The following is a 12766-nucleotide window of genomic DNA, read 5'->3' as shown; positions in this document are numbered from 1 at the left end:
CTGGGGGGAGTTAGGGTACAAATATAGTGTATCATTCTTAAAATACCCACTTAGAATTCAAAACTACACACTAGGGAATCACACTATAGAATAACACAAAACTAATCAACATGCATAATGGAATTGTATATCAAAAAGAATATCTCTAAGTTCTAAGTTAAATTCAAAGGATGTTTGTGTGTGTGTGGGGGTGTGATGTCACGTAGCAGGAGAAGGTTTTGTTATCTCTCTGTGGTCCAGAGAGGGGAAGGGGGCTTGGAATGTCTCTGAGGTGCAATTAGTGTCGTAAAAGTCCATTTGTCGCCGACTAGCTGGAGCCGACGTATGATATACATTTGGGAGTCAGGAGGTTACAAGCTTTAGTAAGCTTAGCAAAGAACGTTTTGGGAAGGAATGTGCTTAGAAAACACAGAGAGTCTGAATTTGTTAATTCAGGACAAACGAACGAATGATTCAAATAGCCAATGTTGTTACAACATAGAAAGGAATTACTACATGCACTTTAGTATACATTGGCTAAAGTTGACTTTACTGTTTTGCGGGATGTCATGATGGCACACTTACTTGGCCGTTTGACTGGGGATGGTATGCACTTGTGATGGCATGCTTGATGTTCAGCGCCGCAAATATGTGTGCATTAAGCTGCACAAAATTCAGACACACATGGTTATTTTCAATATTTATTGGTCTCAGAAATGACCAATGACCGCTTAAAACAGCGTGAATTGTGATGATGTCATATGTCCTGTGTGAAGGGGGTGAAAGGAGAGGGTAATAAGGACACATACCTCGTTAACAAATGCACGGCCCCTGTCAGTGATGATTTTCCGGACCATACCAAATGTGTAGAGCTTTGACACAAGTGCCTCAGCCACCTCAGTGCTGGAGCCACACTTCAAAGGCTCAGCGATAACCCACTTCGTGAAGAGGTTTGTCACCGTGAGGACGTATTGATGGTCTTTGATGGGTTTTTTTCAGGGGACCAATGAGGTCCATACCGACCACCTCCCACGGCTCTTTCACCTGTAGAGATATATAATATTACCACATCACCTAACTTGTTGCTTCAAGTGGTACACCAAGGTAAGCTCTACCTTAATAGGGTGAAGGGCAGGAGACACAGTCTTTATGGGGTTGTTCTTTTGGCATCTGTGACAGCTTTTGACCTGATGGATACATTTATTATTTAGACCAAATAATTATCTGAAGTCAAACAAAGCCACTAAATCAATTCATTGCCTGAGAGCCATAGTGTTAAATTCCATGAAAGTTCCAAAAAAGTACCCAATCTGCCACATCTGCCTTTATGTTATCCCAGTAGTACCCTACAACAACCCTGTCCATGGTCGCCCTCACGCCCCCATGGTTCCCTGTGCCAGGGTTGTTGTGGCACTCCTCCAGGACAGCCCGCCTCTGCTCATCAGACAGCACAACCAGACTCATGAATTGTGCACTGGGGCCAGTGTAGAATAATTTACTTTCTGTGATAGACAAACAATGTTTGTTACGTACGATTTTGCTGCTTTGTTTGGTATTACAATACAGCACTTATGTGCACATGTGTCCATGTGCACGTGTTAACTAAAATAATGCTAATATTATTTCAGATACACACACTCACTTACCTCTTATAACGAAATTTGCAGCCATTCGTGAGACCTTCTTCTTCAATGCCGCATCCACCAACCCGTCAACCAAATATTGCCTAACGGCAGCGTAAAGGACAAACTTCTCATTTCTTCCGCTGAACTCCATTTTCTTTCGCTGTGAGTGAATGAAAGTCTCGCGGTACAAACCGTACAAATATGCGCATGCGTGGAACAGATCGTGCAGTGTCGTAAATCGTCGCAAAACAGAATTATCAATTGCGTATGTGCGTTTTCTACTGCGTCTACTACGCATGCGTGAAACGGATCGTGCAAGTGGAACGGATTGTGTACCGACCATAGACTGTAAAAAATATGGACAAAGCGTCTGTGACGTCACCCATAGACTTCTGAAGAACGGTTTTGAGGCCGTTTATGGGGGGTATGGGCGGCGCCATATTTCAATACAAATGTTCAGAAAGGATAACTTACAGGTATGATGTGTTGTGTCAGATCATGGCCGAGACGTCAAATTTCAGGAATTCCACTCGGCGCAGCCTATGCTCGTTGTCAGCTGTCAATCAAGCTGTCAATCGCGCCCTTATTTGTCATACATTTTATATCTAAATACGATCTAAACTAACGAGTTAGAAAAAAATTCACCCCCCTCACAGTTGTCAGGCACTCGGAACCTATCGAAAAATACAATAAAAGTCCATGGGACCAACCTGTAAAAACATGAATTTATGCTGTGAAAACGGACATTTTAAATGATGTAATGATGTAATTCAGTTACTAACGCAGTTACTTTTTGTGAGAAGTAACTAGTAACTATAACTAATTACTTTTTTAAAGTAACTTAACCAACACTGTTCGTATGTTACCCCAACCTAAGGGTTTATAAAAATAGTTCCCCTCCCTTGTTTCCTCGTTCCTGACACATTCTCATAACTTCTTTCTTTATTATCGATTAAGCTTCTGATTTTCCTTCTTTGCTGTATATTGAAATATTTTGTGCTAGGGTTAGGGTTACCCTAACCCTAACCCTAATCTCACACATACATATTTGCTAAATTTGTTCATCAGTTCAGGATTCTGTCCTCCAATGACATCAGGACATTGTGTGATGAGATATGTGCTAAATCAGCATTGAATTAGGAGTCTTTACAAAAACAAAAATACACATATGATCCCACACCAACATTTTCAATATAAATCTGTAACATTTTAGGCCCTTTGGGCTCAACCCTATGTGCAAGATCCAGAGAATCATGAAGCGTGCTCTGCACCACTTGATAGTGGGTTGTAATTATACTGAATTGCTTTTAATGCTGGAAATGTGCATGCACTGAATGTGCAAGTTTGAGCACACATTCACATCCAAAATACACATTTTTCAGAAATTTCACAGTTTCTATTTCTTAATCCATATATTAAATAAATTGTAAATAATTGATTCATTTTAGAATGATTGCATAATATCAACTTAATATGCAATATCATTTGCCATTTTCATAATAATGTGATTATTATTATTTATTTTTTTTGTCAGTATTTCGTATGACTATTTGTCAAAAAACTTCTTGCATTTCTCAATGACACGTTTCAGATTTCAGATACTGAAATAGTCTTCTGTCAAAAGGAGTCCTGGCTTTCTTGCACATCCACAAACATCCACAGTAGGGTTCCTAGTCAGACGTTCGATATTAAACCAGATTTGCATGTCCACAGATGTCCAAAGGGTTCCCTAGTCAGACGTTCAGTTATTGAGCCATTTTCGCATGTCCACAGACGTCAAAAGGGGTCCCTAGTCAGACGTTCAGATTTCTAACCAGTTTTGCACATCCACAGACGTCCAAAGGGGTCCCTAGCCACACGTTCAGGTATTAAACAAGTTTTGGACATCCACAGACGTCAAAAAGAGTCCCTAGTCAGACGTTTAAATACTGAACCAGTTTTGCACGTCCACAGACGTCCAAAAGAGTCCCTAGTCAGACGTTCAGATTTTGAACCTGTTTTGCACATCCACAGACGTCCCTAAGGGGTCCTAGTCAGATGTTCAGATTTTGAACCTGTTTTGCACGTCCACAGACGTCCATAGGGGGTCCTAGTCAGACGTTCAGATTTTGAACCTGTTTTGCACGTCTTACGGCCTAAAATCTTTACGTCTGGCACCCTGTGGATGCTGCTGATAAAACAGCTTCGCTGAGACTACAAAGAGATATGCATTTGTTTGTGTGTGTTTCTTTTGTAAAAGTTTCCCCGGATATACTTCCCTATTTAATGCACAATTTTCCTTACAAATTACATTATCAGCATTACAATGTGAGTAAATGTAGCCGTGAAGGGATGATGCCCCCCTTCTAAAACAATCTGCATTTACGTTTAAATTGTAACATATTTAATGGAATTACAGTGTAATTAGTGTTAGCTCACTATCTTAGCCTTTTTCAGTGCATTAGTTCAGGTAAACGGATAATATTAGTGATTCTCATTTCTTTATCAAAACACTAAAACTGGTACCGTTTTGGAGGGAAAATAATTTTTTTTTTTAAGGGGTCATATAATGCCATTTTTGAACAAGCTAATATGATTCTTTAGGGTCTAAATTAAAAGTTTGTAATATACTTTAATTAAAAATTCTCATTAGTATTGTAAGAAAACACTCATTTTACCTGGTCAAAAACAGCTCTGTTTTCAGCACGCCGTTCAAGTGCATGTGTCTTTAAATGATAATGAGCTTTGCTCACCCCGCCCCTCTGTTCTGTGCGTACGGCTCTGACCGTTTGTAACACAATAACACAATAACCATAACGCGTTGTTCATTATAAACGTGGGATTATGAATTATATCGAGAACGTCGTACATAGAAAACATGCCGTAATGTACCCTGAGTGTAAACCTTAGCCGCATTCATTGTGAAGCGTGCAAGCGATTTGCAAAGATTACCGTATTTTCCGGACTATAAGTCGCACTTTTTTTCATAGTTTGGCTGGTCCTGCGACTTATAGTCAGGTGCGACTTATATATCAAAATTAATTCAGACTGAGATGAACCAAGAGAAAACATTACCGTCTACAGCCGCGAGGGGGCGCTCTAGTTGGCGGAGTTGTTCAGAAGCGACACGGATGATGAAGAAAATGATGAGGAATGAGATCGCGGGAGCTTGGTGAACTTGTTTACTGGTAACTTGCTTGTTGGACTCGCTGGCTTATGTTAATTTAGCTTATTCAGCCTCCCAGATATTTGTTCTTTATGCTATTGTGTAGCTGAATAACGTGTGCAGTGCGTGTGCGGTGCGTGTTGCGGTGCATATGCTGTATGGCAAGCCAAGAGGCTCAGAAATACGCCATAGATTAATCGCGTTTAAAGCCAAACGCCGTCAAATACGGCGTTTTAAACCGTATTGGACGCCGTAAAATACGCAGTTGTAATTACAAACGCCGTAAAAGACGGGCGAAATACGTCAATGACGCCGTATTTGACGGCGTTTTAGTGTGCATGGAAAGCGGCGCTTTTTACGCCGTTCATCTCGCCATATGACGCCGTAAAAAACGCAGTTTTGGTTGCACAGAGCGCGCGCTATTTTACGGCGTTTTGCTTATAGTATAATGAGACACGCCCGCTGATTTCCACAGCCAGTAAGTTTGAACTGTTCTCTCCCAATCAATGATGAACTGAGTCAGACCAGACGAATTCAGCATGGATCATTTGTGGTAATCCAATTCGTATGCTCCCAAGGAATTATTAATTTTATGTATTAAAATAATCCAAGCTAAATAATAAACTGAAATTAAAGAAAATATTAAAGAACATTCAAATCAATAAAGCAAAATTAATAGGATTTTCACATTTTAAAAGGGTGTCACACAGGGCTTAATTTGAGCCGGAACATGTGAACATGGGTGACACATGACTTGCCCGCTTGTTGTGCTAGTTGAGATTGCTGCTAGTTGAGATTGCTGTTAGCCTCGATCGTTTCACTCAGGGGAAAAATGTCAAAAAGACAGCAAAGTTTGCTTAACTTTTTCAAATACGCTGGCCAGTCAGATCCCAAACATGCAAAAATCGTTTCCGCTGATCAAGAATGTGGAGACCATGGTGGACACAGCAGTAGTATCGACATAATATCTCGTTATTTCGACATAATAAGGGGACATTCTAATCTGCAATAAGCCACATTAAGCGTTTTTATAATGGTTTTCTATGGGGGGGAAATACTTAACGTGTAATTGCGTTCTGGGCTCATCTGATTTTTATTTATTTTTTGTACATAGCATAGCCCACTTTGTTATGATTTTTTTTTTTTCATTTATGTTGATTTATGAAAAGTGAACAGCACCAGTAAGATAGGATATGCAATATGAGACATGGAGTGGTTCAGACATGATTTTGACCACTTTAAGTTTTGTTTTGTAGAAAACCTTTCTTTAAAGTGAATTTCGTTTTGTATAAATTGTATCTTAATTTTAATAAATTTTTCATCAACCAATTGCCTGGATTTAATGAATAAGAAGCAAATATAACGCACAATATAATCATGGAGGCGCTCGCGCGGTCACTTGCATTGCACGTGAACTGGAGCGCATCTCATCCTAACTTAACGAAACTCAGTGTATGCCTCACACAGACATGAGAAATACATCAAATACACAAAGCTTGAAATGTCTTTAAACGAAATAATAAAAAAAAAGAAAAAAAAGAAAAAGGCTAGGCCTACTCTCTGATTATGTAATCCATTATTTGTATTTCTCTCTAGGTGCGTTTACTACGAAAATGGCGATCGTCAACTTCATGTTTGCAGCAGACAGTCAGAAACACTAGTTTATTAATAAAAATCAATGCACGCGTCACCGGATTTACAAATGCACATCTTGCTTGTTGCACGCACACATATTATGTCGAAATAACGAGATATTATGTTGATATAACATTATTATTAATAATATAGCCTACATCTTTTAGAATATTTGATTGTGCTGAATGCTGAATGTTGCGCTTGTTCAATTTAATAAAACTTTAATTGTGATCATTGAAATAATTAAATATTAAATATTTAGTGGCCAAGTTTTGCGCTGGTTCCGTTACCTCCAACCCCCGTTTTGAGTCGCCGGATACGCCCGAAATGAATCCAGTTTGTTGATAAAAAAAATCATAATTCTCATTTCCGTTTAGTTTAAGTTTTTCAACTAATAGTTATATTTTCCTTTATTTCAGGTTTATTTCGATTAGCATTTAAATGTTTTTAATAGTTTTAGTTTTACTTTACTAACCCTGCCTGGGCAAAACATCGACAGAACTGTCAATTTTCCAACTCTTTCAAGCCACGAATTTTTACAAATATTCACGAATTATTTAATGCCGGTCTGGGACACAATATTAGGCCAATCACACTCATCCAGGCCAATTAACCTACAGCTATTGTTGCAAGCATAATTTACATTTCTTTTAAGAATAATGACTCAAATGTGGGAAAGAAATAACTAGGCTATGTTATTTTTATTTATTTATTTATTGTCATTTGCTGAGTTTGCTCCCCTTGCACCTTATGTTTTATCTTTTAAAATGACGGAAATTATTTCAAAATTCGTATTTTAAAAACGGCTTTACTCACTGAACTTCTATACCCACAAACGGTTGACTTTTTCCCCCAAGTCGTTTATTTCACTATGAACTGGACGATCGAAAGGGCAAAATATTTGAATCTTCATTTTACAAAAATATATAGGATATAACGAAATGTAATAATGCTATTTAATGAATATATAATCAATGTAATATGAATAAAACACGAATTTAATTAGCCTACAAAAATCGGAACACTATTTAATTCTGGAAGGAGAAGCTTATAGACATACCAACAAACCTGCAACATTTTTTAGAAATAGCAAAAAATACATTCGTCTTATTTTTTTCAAATAGGCCTATTTAAAACACAAATTCATAGGGCATTTTATGGGTTATAATATTTTGTGTTATTCAGCACTTAGATGGAAATGTGCCGAGTTAAGCCAATACGACCTGGATCCTTTTCCTTGTTTAATAACTCCTCATATATGAGCATAAGAATTGGATTAAATGATCCGTGCTGAATTCGTCTGGTCTGACTCAGTTCATCATTGATTGGGAGAGAACAGTTCAAACTTACTGGCTGTGGAAATCAGCGGGCGTGTCTCATTATACTATAAGCAAAACAAAATAGCGCGCGCTCTGTGCAACCAAAACGGCGTTTTTTACGGCGTCATATGGCGAGATGAACGGCGTAAAAAGCGGCGCTTTCCATGCACACTAAAACGCCGTCAAATACGGCGTCATTGACGTATTTCGCGCGTCTTTTACGGCGTTTGTAATTACAACGGCGTATTTTACGGCGTCCAATACGGTTTAAAACGCCGTATTTGACGGCGTTTGGCTTTAAACGCGATTCATCTATGCCGTATTTCTGAGCCTCTTGGCTTGCCATAATGCTGTGCAGGAGCAGCACGCGCTAAAGTGCTTTCACATAAGCTGCGTTTGCAGTGCGTAACTGACCCACGGCTGTCACATTGTATTTCAAATCCAGAAGTTATCAGCAAATTTTATTTTAAAAAAAGAAAAAGTTTTTTGTCAGCATTGCGATTCTCTTTATACGTATACTCTTTAATAGACGAATTCACGTTTAAACACAATTTAAACACTATTATTCAATGCATTACTTCTATATAATTATATATTAAGTTGCTCAAGCAAGTGGTAAAATATTTAACCATGCACTTATATTAAAATTGCATACATTTTAAATTAAAACTTAAAATTGACAAAAACAGCAGACTCATACCCTTTCTTTTGCATAATTTAAATCTTTATACAATAAATCTTGCATGTCACAAATAACTTGTTTTTCCACCTCCACGAATGAGACGAGTGTTGTTCATTATGTCGCCTTGTTGAAGTAAATTGTAGTTTTCCTTGATTTACCAACGCTTGAAGTAAAAAGATGACTGTGAAAAATAGTAGGCTAGTATTTAATTAAATGCATTTATGATGAAATTACTACATTTTCATGTCAATCTGTATTCATTTTGACCACAAACCATGTGCTGTCACTTTAATTCAGCGCGTGCAGCACAGCAAAAATAGACTCGGTGCGGAAACGATCGCTGCACTGCTGTATACGCACCGCACCTGGAACGGATCGACGGACTGCAACCGCGTGCAGTGTGAAAGCTCTGACCTGTTAACAAGGGTACGGAAAAATATACGCACTACAAACGGAGTATGTGTGAAACGGGCGTTAATGTGTTACGTTAACATACTGGACACCTATTCAGCCTGTTGTTCTGTGTGCTACTGTGTAGTTGAATAACTTGCCTTTCCTGATTAAATGTCTGTTCTTGGTCTTGGATTTTGTGAAATAAATTTCTAAATAAATGCGACTTATAGTCCAGTGCGACTTATATATGTTTTTTTTCACTTCATGAGGCATTTTTTGACTGATGCGACTTATACTCCGGAGCGACTTATAGTCCGAAAAATACGGTAATATAAAGATTAATATAAAGGTTAATAAAACGTTACACTCACTTCAGTTCTTCTGGAGGTGCAGCAGGAACACGAATAGTTGGTACCGATCCTTTTTTCAGGAGCAGCTTCTTAGCAAAACCAGCTTTATAACGTTACTGACCTCGTTTGTAAAGCAGTCTTGTGTGTGAAATGATTCGCTCAAACATGAAAGCATTGCTGTTGATCGTGGGGAATATTCCCTTCGAAAACAAACTCAGCCACTGCGTCTTCAGCGGTTCGGATTTAGGGACATCAAAATGACTGCTGTGTTCGTTATTACACCCAAGAGCAGAACACCACAATCGCTTAGACGCCATTCTGCTCATAGACAGTGCTCCAGCGTATCAACAATGACCGCGCCGGTCGGGTCTGTGTTGAAACGCTGCTGTCAATCAACAATCGTGGGAGGGGCGTCCGACCGTGTGACATCACACGGTCGAACAGCTTGATTTGAGACGGGGGAAAACATATAAGAAGATAAAAATAAAAAAAAACACTGGATGGATTTTGATCATTTTATGCTGGTTGTGTACAGGCACTGCCAACACACATTTCAGTACAATCAACTTGTAAAAGTGCATGTACCATTAAATGACCCCTTTAAACAATATGATTTAAATGATAAATGTACTGTTTTGATGCATTTTTAAAAGATGGATGATAGATATTCTTCAATCTTTCTGACAAAGAACAAAAGATAATATGAATTACAGTATGTACAATGTTTTTTATTTACTTTATTAATCGTAGTGCACAGTGTTAATTATAAGGGGGTAGAATCCGCAGCTCAGTACTCACTCACTACTCGAGTACTTTTAAATAAGCTACTTTTTACTCTTACTCAAGTAGTTTTTTGGACGACTACTTTTTACTCTACTCACACTACATTTTTTGGAATGTAATGGTACTTTTACTTGTTTTTTCAGTACTCTTTCCTCCACTGTTTACAATAGATACAAATGTTTATGTTTATTGAAAGGAAATACCAGTTTTTTCATATTCAACGAGGAGAAGAGCTGGTCTGAGAGCAGGCAGTTCTGCAGAGATCGAGGAGCTGATCTGGTCATTATCAACACTGAAGAGAAACAGGTGAGTTCAGTGGCAAATATATCTAGTTTACGGTAATTCTGTTGTGAATGAACATACTTAAATATATTTTGTCATACGTACAAACAACCAACAAAAAGTCACACCAGAGCCTCATGTTTTAACACTGCTTGGAAAATAAATTCTACAATGATATAACAAACGTCTTAAATAATTTATATGTTCTTGCTGTTGAATATTCATTTTTAATGCTGGTAATTGTCTTTATCTTTTGTCCAACAAATAATACCAGATGAAGATCTAAAATGTAATGATGATTCTCACTGTTTAATGTTTGTTTTTTTCACACACAGAGGCACATATCTTCATTAGTAAAGGAGAGTGTTTGGATTGGTTTGTCTGACATTGAGACTGAGGGGATCATGAAATGGGTGGATAATTCAACACTGAATCAAGGGTAAGTGATAAAACACACTGTGTATCTTTTGCGTTTGTTTTTAAAAGCATATATATATATATTTTTTTATAGCATGTTTGAGTAAATGCTTTTAGAGCTCTTCAGGAACTGAATCTGATTGTATTTCATTCAGGTTTTGGGAAAGTAATGAGCCAAATGACTCGGGTGGAAATGAGGATTGTATTTTACTAAATCCTGCCGAACCCGTCCTGAACAACTGGAATGACATGCCGTGCTCAACAATGATAAAATGGATTTGTGAGAAATAACATCAATTCCTTCATCTTCATGATAGCTTGGACTCATATCTTTCAACTTCATTAATTCATTAGTAGTCATCTTTTCTGATAGTTGCTGTCAGCGTTTCATAAAATAACTATATCAAACCACAAAAATGCGTCACCATTTTTGAATAAGAAACAATATCAAGACTATAAAACTCGTCAAAACTCCGCGAATCACAAGCGTATCAGTGAGAACACTCGTTCATACAGTGCACACACTCAAACGTGACTGCATATCACATTGACTTTATTGATTCTGCTTTAATTTGTAATGCAATGGACCGGTCAACAGGACATAAATGAAGCCTCAAACTGTATTCACTTTATAGCCCTTAATTCTGTAATTGTGGACAAATGTGGGCACAGAGGACTCAGATGTGACCCTATTTTTTATTTATTATAAATGTTATATCACTGTCTTCGATAAAATTTTGTCTATCCATTTATGGTGTGTTTTTTTTATTTTGGGGGTATTTTTGAATTTATTTACTTCAAAAAGTACCATATTTTCTATGTAAATTATGCTTATTTTTTTGAGTGTGAGTTTTTGGCATGATGAGAATGTTGTACAGGATCAGCCCTTCATTTGTGTGTATGTTAGATATGCATTGTATTGGATCTATTGATTTATTTTTACAAAAAAACAAGAAGAATGCTCTAAATTACAGTTTTTGCTCTAAATTACATTACTTTCACTTTCACCTTCACCTTCACTGTCACTTTCACTTTCACTTTCACTTTTTCCCATTCATTTCTATGGGTGCCCATTTTTGACCCAAATACAAGATTAAGGTTTTTTTTTTTTTCACCCACTTAACATTGTAGAATTGAGTCCAAAAAAATTGTGTGTGTTCAGGAGGCAAACTTAGGAAAAGTGGCCAAGTCTTGTACCGCTCAGATCAAGGGAAGTATTTTTTTAAAATAAATCAACATTATTTTGCCCACATTTGTCCAGAATACGGTTTTAGGGTTAAAGAAAAGGGTTATTGGGCTGAACTTACACAACACTGACAGTGGACTTGCGCTCAGGAGTAACTCTGGATTATTATTTTTTTGAGCGGCTGCGGACAAATTCTTTCGATGCACACACAATATTACGTAACACTCTGCGCGTATGTTTTAACAGGGGTGGAAATGAGGATTGTATTTTACTAAATCCTGCCAAACCCGTCCTGAACAACTGGAATGACATGCCGTGCTCAGCAATGAGAAAATGGATTTGTGAGAAATAACATCCATTTCTTCATCCTCATGATATTTAATAATCCTTTGACTCATATTTTTTCAGCTTTATTATTTTAATTGCATCATTTCTGGATGTTACTGTCAGCAAAACTTGTCACCAAATAATTATATCTAATTTTATGCTTTCATTTTTTTTAAATAATTTTGTGTAATATCCAAAATTTAGCTTTAATCTTTTTGAAGAAAATAGTAAATCATAAAACAGCATCCTGGTTTTTTTTTTAAATAGATGGTCTGTAGAGCAACTGATTTTTTCCCCCACTTACATTATTTAATTGTTTTATGAAAACACTTTAATCACAACATTTCTGATAATGTGTGTCTTTGAAACTTTCTCTTTGAATAAAATTGTCAATTGTTGTTATTATAACAGACATTTTGTTTTTATTTCATTCTTGTGGTTGTGCTTTATTGCACTATAGAGACAGAGCGCAACGCATCATAATCTGAAGACCACGCCCACCAAGGGGGAAAACAAACCAACTGTCTCCATTGACTTTGCATTGCGAGAGGCTGCCTCCTTGTCATTTCTTGCTTCTAAGAAAAGACAGAATAATGCCTAAAAGCTGCTGTGTGACAAGGTGTACAGCAAACAAGCTAAAAAA

General features: G+C 37.4%; 1 protein-coding gene across 2 annotated transcripts in view; it reads left to right on the top strand.

Moving 5' to 3' along the window:
* The window catches only part of LOC309493808 (uncharacterized protein), an 89019-nt gene that overhangs the window by 22438 nt on the left and 53815 nt on the right, over nt 1-12766 (top strand). Inside the window, exons 3-6 of one of the 2 annotated variants that reach the window (XR_014204054.1) lie at nt 10108-10217; nt 10529-10632; nt 10766-11230; nt 11893-12531. The exons of the other annotated variant lie outside the window; for it this stretch is intronic. The gene's annotated coding sequence lies outside the window, so the exon portion shown is untranslated. Of the gene's footprint in view, nt 1-10107; nt 10218-10528; nt 10633-10765; nt 11231-11892; nt 12532-12766 lie in introns of those variants that run through there. 2 annotated transcript variants of the gene reach the window in all.

Source organism: Leuciscus leuciscus (assembly GCF_965113295.1).
Source record: "Leuciscus leuciscus genome assembly, chromosome: 3".
Taxonomy (NCBI): Eukaryota; Metazoa; Chordata; class Actinopteri; order Cypriniformes; family Leuciscidae; genus Leuciscus; species Leuciscus leuciscus.
This window is presented reverse-complemented; position numbering and strand designations above follow the sequence as displayed.